Source organism: Entelurus aequoreus, linkage group LG22 (genome assembly GCF_033978785.1).
Source record: "Entelurus aequoreus isolate RoL-2023_Sb linkage group LG22, RoL_Eaeq_v1.1, whole genome shotgun sequence".
NCBI classification, from domain to species: Eukaryota; Metazoa; Chordata; class Actinopteri; order Syngnathiformes; family Syngnathidae; genus Entelurus; species Entelurus aequoreus.
In genome coordinates, this window is record NC_084752.1 from 19,361,886 (window position 1) to 19,374,229 (window position 12,344).

General features: G+C 43.1%; 1 protein-coding gene and 1 long non-coding RNA gene across 2 annotated transcripts in view; one reads left to right on the plus strand and one right to left on the minus strand.

The window, feature by feature from the left end:
• Positions 1-12,344, plus strand: part of LOC133639450 (target of Myb1 membrane trafficking protein-like) — an 862,139-nt gene that overhangs the window by 129,482 nt on the left and 720,313 nt on the right. The window lies entirely within an intron of this gene.
• Positions 6,593-7,238, minus strand: LOC133639462 (uncharacterized). The gene is made up of 3 exons (XR_009823793.1): positions 7,068-7,238; positions 6,794-6,979; positions 6,593-6,720 (listed from the first exon to the last, which is right to left on the minus strand). It is a non-coding gene; the product is annotated as an uncharacterized LOC133639462 (long non-coding RNA).

Genomic DNA, 12,344 nt, shown 5'->3' on the forward strand with positions numbered 1-12,344 from the left:
AATCACTAATCCTGGTCTCCGTGGCGACGAATAAAGTGAGTTTCTTACAAGTATCATCCCTGCAGGACGAGGAATAGCTAAACATGCTTCACTACACACCGTAGCTCACCGGCAACACTGTACTGAAGCCCAGAAAACTCTACACATTTCCCCAGTTTTAGTTGAGAGATAAGGAAAGATTGGCCTGGCCCACTAGGATCCCTCTTTATGTTTGTGAACTTTATAGTCTATACATTTAGAGTGATGTGACAATCAAACACTCTAGAAGTCTAGAATGAAAGAGTATATAAGAGAATTGACAGAGTGTGTGTACCTTCAGTGCTGAATGATGAGCAGAGGCAGAGTTTGGAGAGTTTTCTTTAGCTCGCTTTCCATTTGTATATACTCACTGTCCACTGTGTCCAGGTACATGGAAAACGTTTTCCGTGCCATTTGCTGTTTGACGCCGGTTCCATGCTAATTAGCTGCCTGAAATCGGGTGACTCCACTGTAGAAATAGCCTGCATGTCTTTTAGCAATGGCTCTATCAATGTTGTCTTGGCTAGCAGTGCCTCCGTTAAAATCCTTAGGTGGAGGTGGAGGTGGAGGTGAAGTGGCATCGGAGTCTGTGTCTTTGTGCTCGACAAAAGAAAAGTAGTGAGAATATCTCCATTTTAAGAAACTCGACTTCAGCTCCGCCATGATGTCTTGTTAGTAACACAGACACTAATGTAAAGTATCAAACAACAGAAGAATAAGTGATTATTACATTTTAACAGAAGTGTAGACAGAACATGTTAAAAGAGAAAATAAGCAGATATTAACAGTAAATGAACAAGTAGATTAATAATTAATTTTCTACCACTTGTCCTTAATAATGTTGACAAAATAATAGAATGATAAATGACACAATATGTTACTACATACGTCAGCAGCTAAATTAGGAGCCTTTGTTTGTTTACTTACTACTAAAAGACAAGTTGTCTAGTATGTTCACTATTTTATTTAAGGACTTAACTGCAATAAGAAACATATGTTTAATGTACCCTAAGATTTTTTTGTTAAAATAAAGCCAAGAATGCAATTTTTTTGTGATCCTCTTTATTTAGAAAAGTACCGAAAAGTATTGAAATCCTTTTAGTACCGGTACCAAAATATTGGTAATGTTACAACACTAGTTTGGATTGTATTTACTGTTCCAATGTCATAAATATAGATGAGTTGTTTGATAGACTTTTGAACATTTCACATAGGCAGATACAGTGGTTGCATCAAGGGATTTATTACTGGTTTTATGAAGTTGTGAATATTATGACTATTATGTAGTATGTCACATAACTTACATCGACCATGTTTTCTCCATGACTCTGATTGGTTGCGGTTTGGAAAATAAGCTTATTTTCAGCGAGAGCCTTTTTTTAAATTGCAACGTCTCAGCCACAAACACACCACAAAATTGCAAAACTATAAAATTGCTATTTTTGGTAATTTTCCTAATCAAACAATAAACAATCTACAGTAAAAAGAAAAAAACGTGCATGCATTTGTCTACTTTGTCATTATAATTAATGCAATATTCACTGGCATGGATGTAATTTTTTGGCATGGGGAGGACATGTCCACTGCACTTTAAAAAAAAACAGTTTTCGTCCCCCTGCACTTTTTACTATTTAATAATAATGTTACACTATTGAATGGAGACAAGTCAAACACTAGTGCCAGGCGTAATACGGACACTCAGGCTAAAGTAAACTGATGTATCTAATTCTGTTAATTTTGTACAAAAATTAAATTATTGAACAATTGTTCCCATATTACTTCATGCATCTAATCCAGACCTTGACAAATATATGTATAGGGAAACCTGTGAAACAGGCTTGTAGGGATGATATAGCCTCTTGTGTTTTTTTCCTGACCTAACGTATATCCCACTCTATCCCGGTATTGAGCACTGTATAACGGATAAACCACAGAAATCGCGACAATATATATATATATATATATATATATATATATATATATATATATATATATATATATATATATATATATATATATATATACGATAGAATGCAAAACATTTGACAGACCCCCTCAAAAAACATAATGGAATTTTACAATTTTTTACTGAATAAGACACCCAGAATGTACATCACAATAAAGAATGTGGCTTTACAATATTAACTATGAGCAATAAAACACATTTTATCAAGAACATGTTAACGTCGCTACTCCTTTCCTTCCCAGTTGACCTCCTCGATCTATCGATCTGTAATGATCAAACACTTGCTGCTCTGTTCATAAACCTCCATTTCTCTCCGGGTTGCTGTGTTTTGTGACCGGTCTTATTTACGTGCCTCCACTTTGACAGCGTCTTATCACCATCCTTTTTGTTGCACCGGTAGTTTTTAGCGCTTCCATTGCAAGCCTACTGACAGATATAAGTTAGAACTCATGCACTACTTTGTATTAGAAATGGCAACGGCGGAGGATTAATGCCCCAGAACAAGAAGATAGAGGAAAAAGAAGGAGCTTGTTGACTACAGTGGAAGTCTCTTGCAAAATTTTCGGGCCTTATGCAGATCCAAAATACACATCCGCAGGTACCAATAGATAAGAAAAGTTGCTTTTGCATGATATTGCGAAAATAATTGTCAGATAATATGTCCCCAAATAGGTGCCATTTTGGGGTCCTTGAACACACACACCATAATAATACCAGTATATTGAATTACAGTACATTTGACTACGGAAGCCGTATTGTTCCGTGTTCCATCAAGCACTGCGGATTTGTAACTTACCAAAGTCAAAGATTTTTGACAGATTTTTGAGCGCCATGTGTAATGTCCTTTACTCTCAATGTAACATAAACGTTTGGGTTTAGCTTGCTACCGTTATTTATTGACCAGGCATCAACCTGCAGTCCACACGTATCTCTGATGTGTGGTTGTCCTTTACTGGTCACACGTATCATTACACCATGTGTCCCAAAAAATTGCTTCAAGGTCGGTAAGCACAATCAGAATGATTACATACCGGGTTATATTTCGCACTGTTGATTTTTGAGAAAATGAAAGGATTTTAAGTGCGGCTTATAGTCGGAAAAATACGTTTCACAGGTTCTAGAATGTTTGAAGTGTTTTAAAAGGATACAAAGTGTTTATAAGTGTGTATGAAATATGAGTCAAAGGCTTATAAAGACTATTACTTAAAGACAGTATTTGCAGAAATTCACTTACGACTGTGGCGGGGGTCTTGAACGTTACCTCCGCGTTAATCGAGAGAACACAGTATCATCAAAATTAGTTTAATAGCATCGACAGTAGTTAAGGCACTCTTTCTAGATGTTGCTGCATGCTAACGTCCTCCAAATGCTTCTTACCATGTCATTAGTTTACATTGTCAGCAGGTATTTTTTCCATTTTACTGTGCAAATTTGCTCAAGTTCCTGTTTTTTGTGGGTTTCTGTCATTATCAGGTTTCAGCTCTTTCCAAAGGTGTTCTATAGAACTGACTCTAAAATATGTTATTCTCTCAATATGTTCAAGGCCTCTTGTTACTGTATGTTATGGATTTTTCACCATGCTTAACAGATTTGGTCATTTGTAGAATTTTCATCCAGCTGCTCTTTGGCAAAGAGTAGTTGTGCCTTTTTATGACCTCCTTTTTCTGGAAATATTCAGCACGACGTACTTGAATGTCATGGCTGCCTGTCACTTTGGCCAGAACTATACAGGATGTAAAGACATATAGGCGTCGATCTAAATTTCTGCCAGTGGGTGCTCAGTGTGTGTGTATTAGTGTTGTCCCGATACCAATATTTTGGTACCAGTACCAAAAGTATTTTGGTACTTTTCGGTACTTTTCTAAATAAAGGGTACCACAAAAAATGTCATTATTGGCTTTATTTTAACAAAAAAATCAAACATATGTTTTTTATTGCAATTTTGTCCTTAAGTAAAATAGTGAACATACAAGACAACTTGTCTTTTATTAGTACGTAAACAAAAAAAGACTCATAATTAGTCTGCTGACATATGCAGTAACATATTGTGTCATTTATCATTCTATTATTTTGTCAAAATTATTGAACACAAGTGGTAGAAAATGAATTATTAATATACTTGTTCATTTACTGTTAATATCTGCTTACTTTCTCTTTTAACATGTTCTATCTACACTTCAGTTAAAATGTAATAATCACTTATTCTTTTCTTGTTTGATACTTTACATTAGTTTTAGATGATATCACACATTTGGGTATCAATCCGATACCAAGTAGTTACAGGATCATACATTGGTCATATTCAAAGTCCTCATGTGTCCCGGAACATATTTCCTGAGTTTATAAACATAATATTAAATTTAAAAAAAACGAAAGACGATTTTGTGATGTTAAAACAAATATCGATGTAATCATAGTAGTATCGACTAGATACGCTATTGTACGTGGTATCATTACAGTGGATGTTAGGTGTAGATCCACCAATGGCGTTTGTTTATATTGTAGCGTCCCGGAAGAGTTGGTGCTGCAGGGAATTCTGGGAATTTGTTCTGTAGTGTTTATGTTGTGTTGCGGTGCAAATATTCTTCCAAAATGTGTTTGTCCTTGTTGTTTAGTGTGGGTTCACTATATGGCACATGTTTATGACAGTGTTGGCATTGTTCATACTGCCACTCTTAGTGTGACATGTATGGCTGTTGACTAAATATGCTCATTCACTCATGCGCCCTAAAGCAAGATAATTGTGGCATTAGTTCATTATCGGGCACCACGAAATCTTGGTTAGACTTTGGTAATAAAAGACTATATGATTTGTGACTTTTTGATTATGTAAAATGGACCAAACTCACCACAAAATTAACAATTTCAAGATTGATTTTTCAAAAATTATTTTAAGGATTGAAAGTTGCTATCAATCCCACGTGGGTGCTCGGCCTAGTCCGTGGGTGTTCGGGCCCCCAAGCACCCACGGGATCGGTGCTTATGTGTAAGGAAGTTATAAAGAGTTGTTTAATAATAGTTAACACTTTGTCCTATTATGTAGCATGCAGTTTTAAATACAGAAGTCGTATGACAAACCTTCAGTTTAAATACAGAGCTTTCAGATGATTGACTGATAAGAAGAATTCCCACACATTGATGTCTTCACTGATCTTCACCTCGCCTTGTTTGCTGCAAATCCGCCCGTGTTTTTCTAAATCTCCTTGGACAAACCCCACAAGCGGTAATCCTCAAGGTTTGGCGGTTGAAGTTCACAAATCTGTGCTTCTGTGCGAGCAAGAACACAATCAACACCAACAACTATAAAAATGAGACATAAAACAATCGAGCCAGGGAAGATATTCTGCCATAAAGCTGAGTGTAGAGTCTGTTTGAGGAGTGCTGATTCATTCTCCTTGAATGTCAGTAAAGGATGCTGCAGAAAATCAGAGGTTGCTGTTCTGGGGCATGGATCCAAGAATCACTGCATGGTGCATGGAGACAAGAATTTACTTCCTTCTCCAAAGGTTCATAAATCCTTTTTTCAACTAAATGCATTGGAGCATTTAATTATATTGAACTGTCAGCCATCCCTCCAGTTTGAGTGTTTGTCCACACTACTCTGTAGTAGGGTTGTACAGTATAGCGGTACTTATAAAGTACTGCGGTACTAATGAATTAAAAACAATACTATACTGCCATTGGAAAACCGGTACATTTTTTTTCATTTGCATGCTGCTGTGCGGCGATGACGTACAAAGCTGAGGCACATGTTGTTGAGTGTGTCATAACGCACACACAAAGCGCATACATGCATAGAAGAATGGCAAAAAAGTGGCATTTCTACTGGATGTCATCAAATGAAGCTAATTCACCGACCATTGGTGTGTTTGGAGAAACTTGAATGGATCTTGCGGTTGTGGCTGCTTGCTGTTCTTCCTTCCATGTAGTTTATTTGGTGAATGAGTCTGACTGAACCTCCTTCCTTTTCAGGTGCCTTCAATCAGTAATTTTGGCAGCCATTTTACCTTGGAATTCTGGGAATTGTATTTTTCACTGATTTTGACCATGTAGGGCATGGATTTCTGACACTTTTGAGTTTTTCACTCCACAGTGTGTATATATACATATATGTGTTAACATTTCCACCAATAATAAGCACTGTTGTTTTACGAAGCCTACATAGTATTATTACACAAGCATTACCATTGAGTGAGCGTGCGGTGGTTGACCTCCATGAGGCGAATGCTGCAGCCAGCAACTTTGATGGCCCGGTTATCAGCTACCATCGGCGCTGCTGGAACCCCGAAATGCTGTGCTCTTGACTGTGGTGGCTCGACTGCTGAATAAAGACGGCCTCCGTCAACCCGCTGCTGTCCGGAGAGTGTGCAACCTCCGCGCCTCACCCGATGTACAAACTAAATGGAAAGAACACCAACATCACACATTGCAAAAGAAAATAAATTGTCTTGCAAAGAACACAAGTTAATAAAATGTATTGTTTTGCGCACTTACCATTTTACACTGGCCACCCCTTCCAAGTGGTGCTGCCTGGAGACCTTGAAGCGTCCCTTGTTCAGCTTGGGAGCGTGGCGGGGGGGAAGGCTGAGAGGAACTTTGTCTCCGTCTGTCAGCTTTTGCCAAAGTTCGATAATCTGCCTCTCCTGCACAAACATTTTGCGCCGCAGCGCAACAAGGGCGGTGACCAAGCAACAGACATGCTGGCGTCCGCCGTGCCTGTCTGGACCCAACACATCCTGTGTCAAAAAACAGACCTTTATTACTCACGTTCGAAATCGTCAGGTAAGTCAGGAGAAAGACGACACTTACTTCTTCTTTCTTCTCTTCTGCCGGCTCATCATCGGGAGGCCGAGTCATGAAGGAATCGCGATCACCTGAATACTGCTCGATTCCCTCATCTTCGAGTTGGTCTTCGTCCTCCTGGTCTTCTTTCAGGTCAGCTGAGTCAGGCTGGTCTGGATAATCCACGGCGTGGGACTGCAGCACGGCGCCAGTCTGGGCATACAGGTACTGGATGCCAATAAACTCTCCAGAACACAATTAGACATCAAATGAGACCAGGATGGATTTTCATGGCCGTTACCTGTGTACTTGCTCGCCGGGGTGTAATTGTCAACCAGCGTGTGACCCATGAGCTCTTGTGTCAGCTGTGCGAGGGCGTCTTGCAGGCTGGCGTCATAACACTGCACCGTGACAGCATCTGTCCCTTTCACCGCCGCTCTTCCTTTGCCCTTGTTCCACCTACACAGACCCTCCAGGAGGTAAACCTGGAAATGGAGGGTGCTGGCCGACGTACCTGCGGCATCATACAGAGGCAATGTGTTAGACACGCACGTCCACGAAAGTGGCCCAAAGGGCTTCTCAAACACAGCGGCTAAATACTTAATAAATAAATGTCGACAGTTGAACTTGCAATGACGTGGCGACGTGTCCAGGGCGTACCTCACCTTTCAGCCGAGATAGGGATGGATTTAATTGTTTTAACAGATATAGCGGTCGAAACGGGATCAATCCAATTATCTAGACTTTACCTGGAATGAAACGGCACAAGTGCAGGTGGAAGCTCTCCAGAGAAGTGCAGCCCCGTGCACAGCGGAAGACGGGAAGAGCCACCCCTCCTCTGGTCACTGTTGAAGTCCTGGTATAAAGCGCCACGCCAGGCAGGTCCTGGATGCAGCCCAAGTGGCGTCGTTGAGTGCTCCAGATCTCCTTCATCCTGTCTTGGTCAAACAGCTTGACGCCCAAGATGTTTTTGGCATCCCACAGGTGATCCAGCACCTCCTGGACAAGACGCGTGGTCTCCTCCGCTCCTCTGGTGCGCCGGCGGCAGTGACGGTGCAGCTCCTTGGTCGACAGCTCGACGTGGGCATTTCCGCCTGTTTTGCCTCACTCAGACGCCTCACGTCCCCTCGTCCCACTCAAACATGGCAAACGAGAGTCTATTCATGAATTCGCCATACAGCGTGTGGGCCTCTGTGGAAACGCCCCTGGCAAAGCGCCGCATGAGGTGCCGCACGTCCAGGCGCACCACCAGCCAGTCCCACTCGCCGAACGTATCCGCCACCTAATGACACAGACACACGTTATGCCAGGCAGGCCACCGTTTGAAGACTACCGCACAACAGATAAAAACCTCACTTTAGGCTGTCCGGCGGCGGAGCAGCAGCAGTCACGGGCCACGTTGAGCATGTGAGGAGGGTCTCGTCCGGCCTCCCGGTAGCGGCGCATGAGTCCCTGGGCCATGGCCAGCAGACCGCCCCCCTCTGCCGCCGTCAGCACCGACATGAGCACCTGGCCCCGCTCGTTGCCGACGTTGGTGACCCAGGCAGCCGTTCCCGCGGCTTCACTTGCCAGCTTTTTGGTCATCCAGGAAAAACAAAAGATGAAAAGCATTTAATGTGATCGTAGTTGGTGGCATTTCTCGGACATACCTTCTTGGTGGAGTCCATTTTCATGATACTTCCGAATGTAGACGTAATCCTGGCCTTCGTGTGCTCCATGTAAGGAAGAACCTCCCTCACGTACACTGACAGCAGCCAGGAAACGCTCGTTAGCGGGCGCATGGGCGGGATACAGGTCCTCGGCAGCGGGAAGGAGCCGACGGAGCGAAAGCGAGCCATCACCTCCAGGTAGTCGAGGGCCCGAGTCTGCCACTTTCGTGAGTGCTCCACTACCAGGTGGGAGTGAAGCCGAGTGGCACTGTTACCCTGCGTGCGAGCCTGCATCAGCCATATAACCTTCTTGTCACAAGATAACCCGTTAAAGAAGGAGAGGAACATACGGTCACGTGGATTCCAGACAAATGCGTCACACATCCTTGGCTCTTTAAATGACTCACTGGTAGATGAGGATCGCCGGGAACTCTGCCTGTTTTGCCGTGCTCAGCTGCCCGACGATGTTGCTGGCCCACGCGGCATACTTCTTGTGGCATGTCTGGCACTCCAGGTACGCTGTGGCCATGCAGTACCAGTTACTTAAGTACAAGACATTTCTCAGGGTCTTGTACAGTCCGCAACCCGTCAGCTTGTGCTTGCATTTTGGGCACTCGAGCTTATAGCCCCAAAGCTTGTACGGGCACCACAGGAAAAAGCGTGAGTGGAAAAACACAGCAGACGAGGCAGGGGGCTGTGTGTAATACAGCAACTTCTGAGGAGGTTGCCACCATAGCTGCAGCCTAGACTTTCTCCTTGGGACCTCGGACAAAAAGCGCACGGCCCACCCAGTCGTGCTGGTCTTCCGGCAGCGTCTGTCGCCAGGACTTGGGCAGCGACTGTAACAGAAGGGACACCCAATAAACACTTTGGCTGGAATAACCTCACACATCGCGTTGCATCGGCAATGCGCTCGTACCTCGGCGCCTGAAGTCAGGGGCGACGCAGCACCGTCTCCGGCGATAGGAGCTGTAAGGCGGGAAGGGCCTGCTTCCGGCGGCGTCCTCATCGTCTGCGAGGTAGAAGCTGTCGGCACATTTCAGTCAGCTCGATTCAGTTCAGATTAGTGTATATTTTGGACAACGATCGATGATGAAAACTAACGCTGAGATTCCACCTCCATGGCCGCTTCAAGGAGCATGGCATCAGTGGGCTCCTTTTCACCTGTGGGTGTTGGGTGTGAACGAGTGACCCGAGTGGGCCGCCCTGGGGAGAGCATTTGCATTTTTCCTGGGTCGTCATGTCCGGGCGCGGTCTGCGTTTGCGCATCCTTGTCACGCTTCAACACGTAACGCTGGAAGGCGTGCATCGTGGAACCCGGTTTGGTCTGCTTGCCTCGTAGCCATTGCAAGTAGCTATATAGACACAACACATATGTTACATGTGCAATGGAAAGTATTCCACTATCAATCAAATTAAATGTACGATTGATCGTCGCCGTTGGGGGATTCATACAGTGCAGAGTATGTCCTATTGGCATGAGCCCCAAAACCCACTGCTCTGCCATCCAGCTCCCTGAAGGGCGTCTCCCCCATGAGCACGGCTTGAGAGTGCAGGGCGGCGACCATGTCGGGGAAGAGTCGCGTGTATGAAGCCAGTGCGGTTTTGTTGACCGCGAGAGGTGACTGGGATGTGTCTCCGCTGTCACGCAACACCACAATGCTGAAGGCGTACCCCACGTCATTCCCCAGCAGCCACTTGAAGGTTTGACCTCGGTACTGCCCAAACTGGAGCTTGTTCTCACTGAGCACCAGCTTTGCGCATCCGGGATCTCCTCCAGACTGGCGGATGCGGGCCCGGGCTTCCTCTCTCACCTCCTCGCCTTTCTGCACCGCGCAGGCCACCGATGACTTATCAGCTTTTTTCGCCACCTTGGCTGCCTCCGCCGTACGCTCCAGGGTTAACTCAGTGGAGAAGCCATGAAACACAAACAATGGGCGAAAATCCATGTTGTGTAGTCCAATGAAGTTATTATCTACCAAAACAAAGCATAAAGTCACATGCATCTTTATAAACACTTTAATTGTTATTTTTATAACAGTTATTGTTGTTATTCTATCTAGTTAAATATGTTTGATTTACCTAGGGGGAACAGCATTTGATGTGTTTTTGACTATGCATGTCAATTATATGTATTGTAAATGTATGGTTGTACTTCTAATTGTACTAGTAGTTTACATGTAAACAATGATATACAAATATCCCCAGTGGCAGGAAGAAGAATTACATGCAACAACAGTAGTAGTAGTAGTACTTGTAGTATTTGTAGTAGTAGTACTAGTACTTGTATTTGTAGTAGTAGTACTTGTAGTATTTCTAGTAGGAGTAGTAGTAGTACTTGTATTTGTAGTAGTAGTAGTAGTGTAGTAGCAGTAGTATAGTAGCAGTAGTACCAGCAACAACAGTACTAGTACTTATAGTATATGTAGTAGTAGTAGTAGTAGTTGTAGTAGCACTTGTAGTAGCAGTAGTATGGATGTGTGTTGAGCCCTTTCCTGTACACACTCTACACCAGTGACTGCCGTAGCATCTCACCCACCACAACATACTTAAAATACTCAGATGACACAGCCATTCTCGCACTCCTCGCCAACAGTCAATCCATCCTGGACTACCATAACACAGTCAAACGTTTCACAGGGTCATGCACAGCCAGTTATCTGGAAATCAATGTCAATAAAACAAAATAAATATGGTTCAACACCAGAACCCCATCATCATAAACACACAAACAGTTAAAACAGTTGACACTTTTAAATACCTGGGCGTAACCTTGGACAATAAACTCACCTTTGATCAGCACACCACGGACATTCAAAAAAGAAGTCAACAAAGACTGTCAGCCATCCGAAAACTCAAAGGACTATACATTGCACCTCATCTCCTGTTATTACTTTACCAAAGCATTGTTCAACCCATCCTTATGTACTGTTCCACATGTTTTTTCACCATGCTTTCTGTAACCAAACTCACACGCATTACAAACATAGCAGCTAAAATCATCGGCCTACCCACACCCAACATTTCGGACTTAAACCACAGGTCCATCACTCGACTGGCAAAAACAATAGTCCATGATATCAGTCTCCCACTACACCAATACATCATCCCACTACCATCAGGGCGCAGGTACAGAACCATCAAATTCGCCTCAGGAAAAGCCTTATCCCTGCAGCTATAGCCACCCTTAACAGCAGGCCCGGCCGACCTGTCTGACAAGCCTGTAAATGTGTGTTGGTCATGTAAGATGTCTTTTTGTTATTTTTGTTTTTGTGATGTGTAATGTCTATTGTTCAAATGTACGGCAGTGAAAATGAATTTCCCCAAGGGGACCAATAAATCTATCTAGTAGTGCAGTAGCAGTAGCAACAACAGTAGTAGTACTAGTAGTAGAAGAATGTTACATGTAAACAACAAATGTTAATGGAGTTATTAGAAAGGGGATAGAAAGAAAGTTTGATGGGAATGGCAGCCATTTTAGCTTAGTATTCCTTTTGTTCTCCAAACAAACAAAATTCACGGTTCCCTGCGCCGATTTAATCACAATTAACACGTCTTTTACATTTAACACATGTTTGTTTCGTTACACACACACACAATTAAACGTGTTTTTTTCCGTTTGTTGTTTAAATGTGTTGAATTGAAGACAGACACTCACAGCAAGCTGATTGATGTTAGCGGTCTCCTCATGTTAAAAGCTCCACCACAACAGTAACGTTACAAAGTTAAACCATACAGTACTTGCACACACACGATTAAAAGACGTTTTATTTGCGTTAATTGTTTAAATGTGTCGAAAACAACCCCCCCATGCCCGGCAAGCTGCTCGAAGTTAGCACCCCCCTCTTCTCCTCCTCGTGTTAAAGGCCTACTGAAATGAAAATGTTTTATTTAAACGGGGATAGCAGATCCATTCTATGTGTCATACT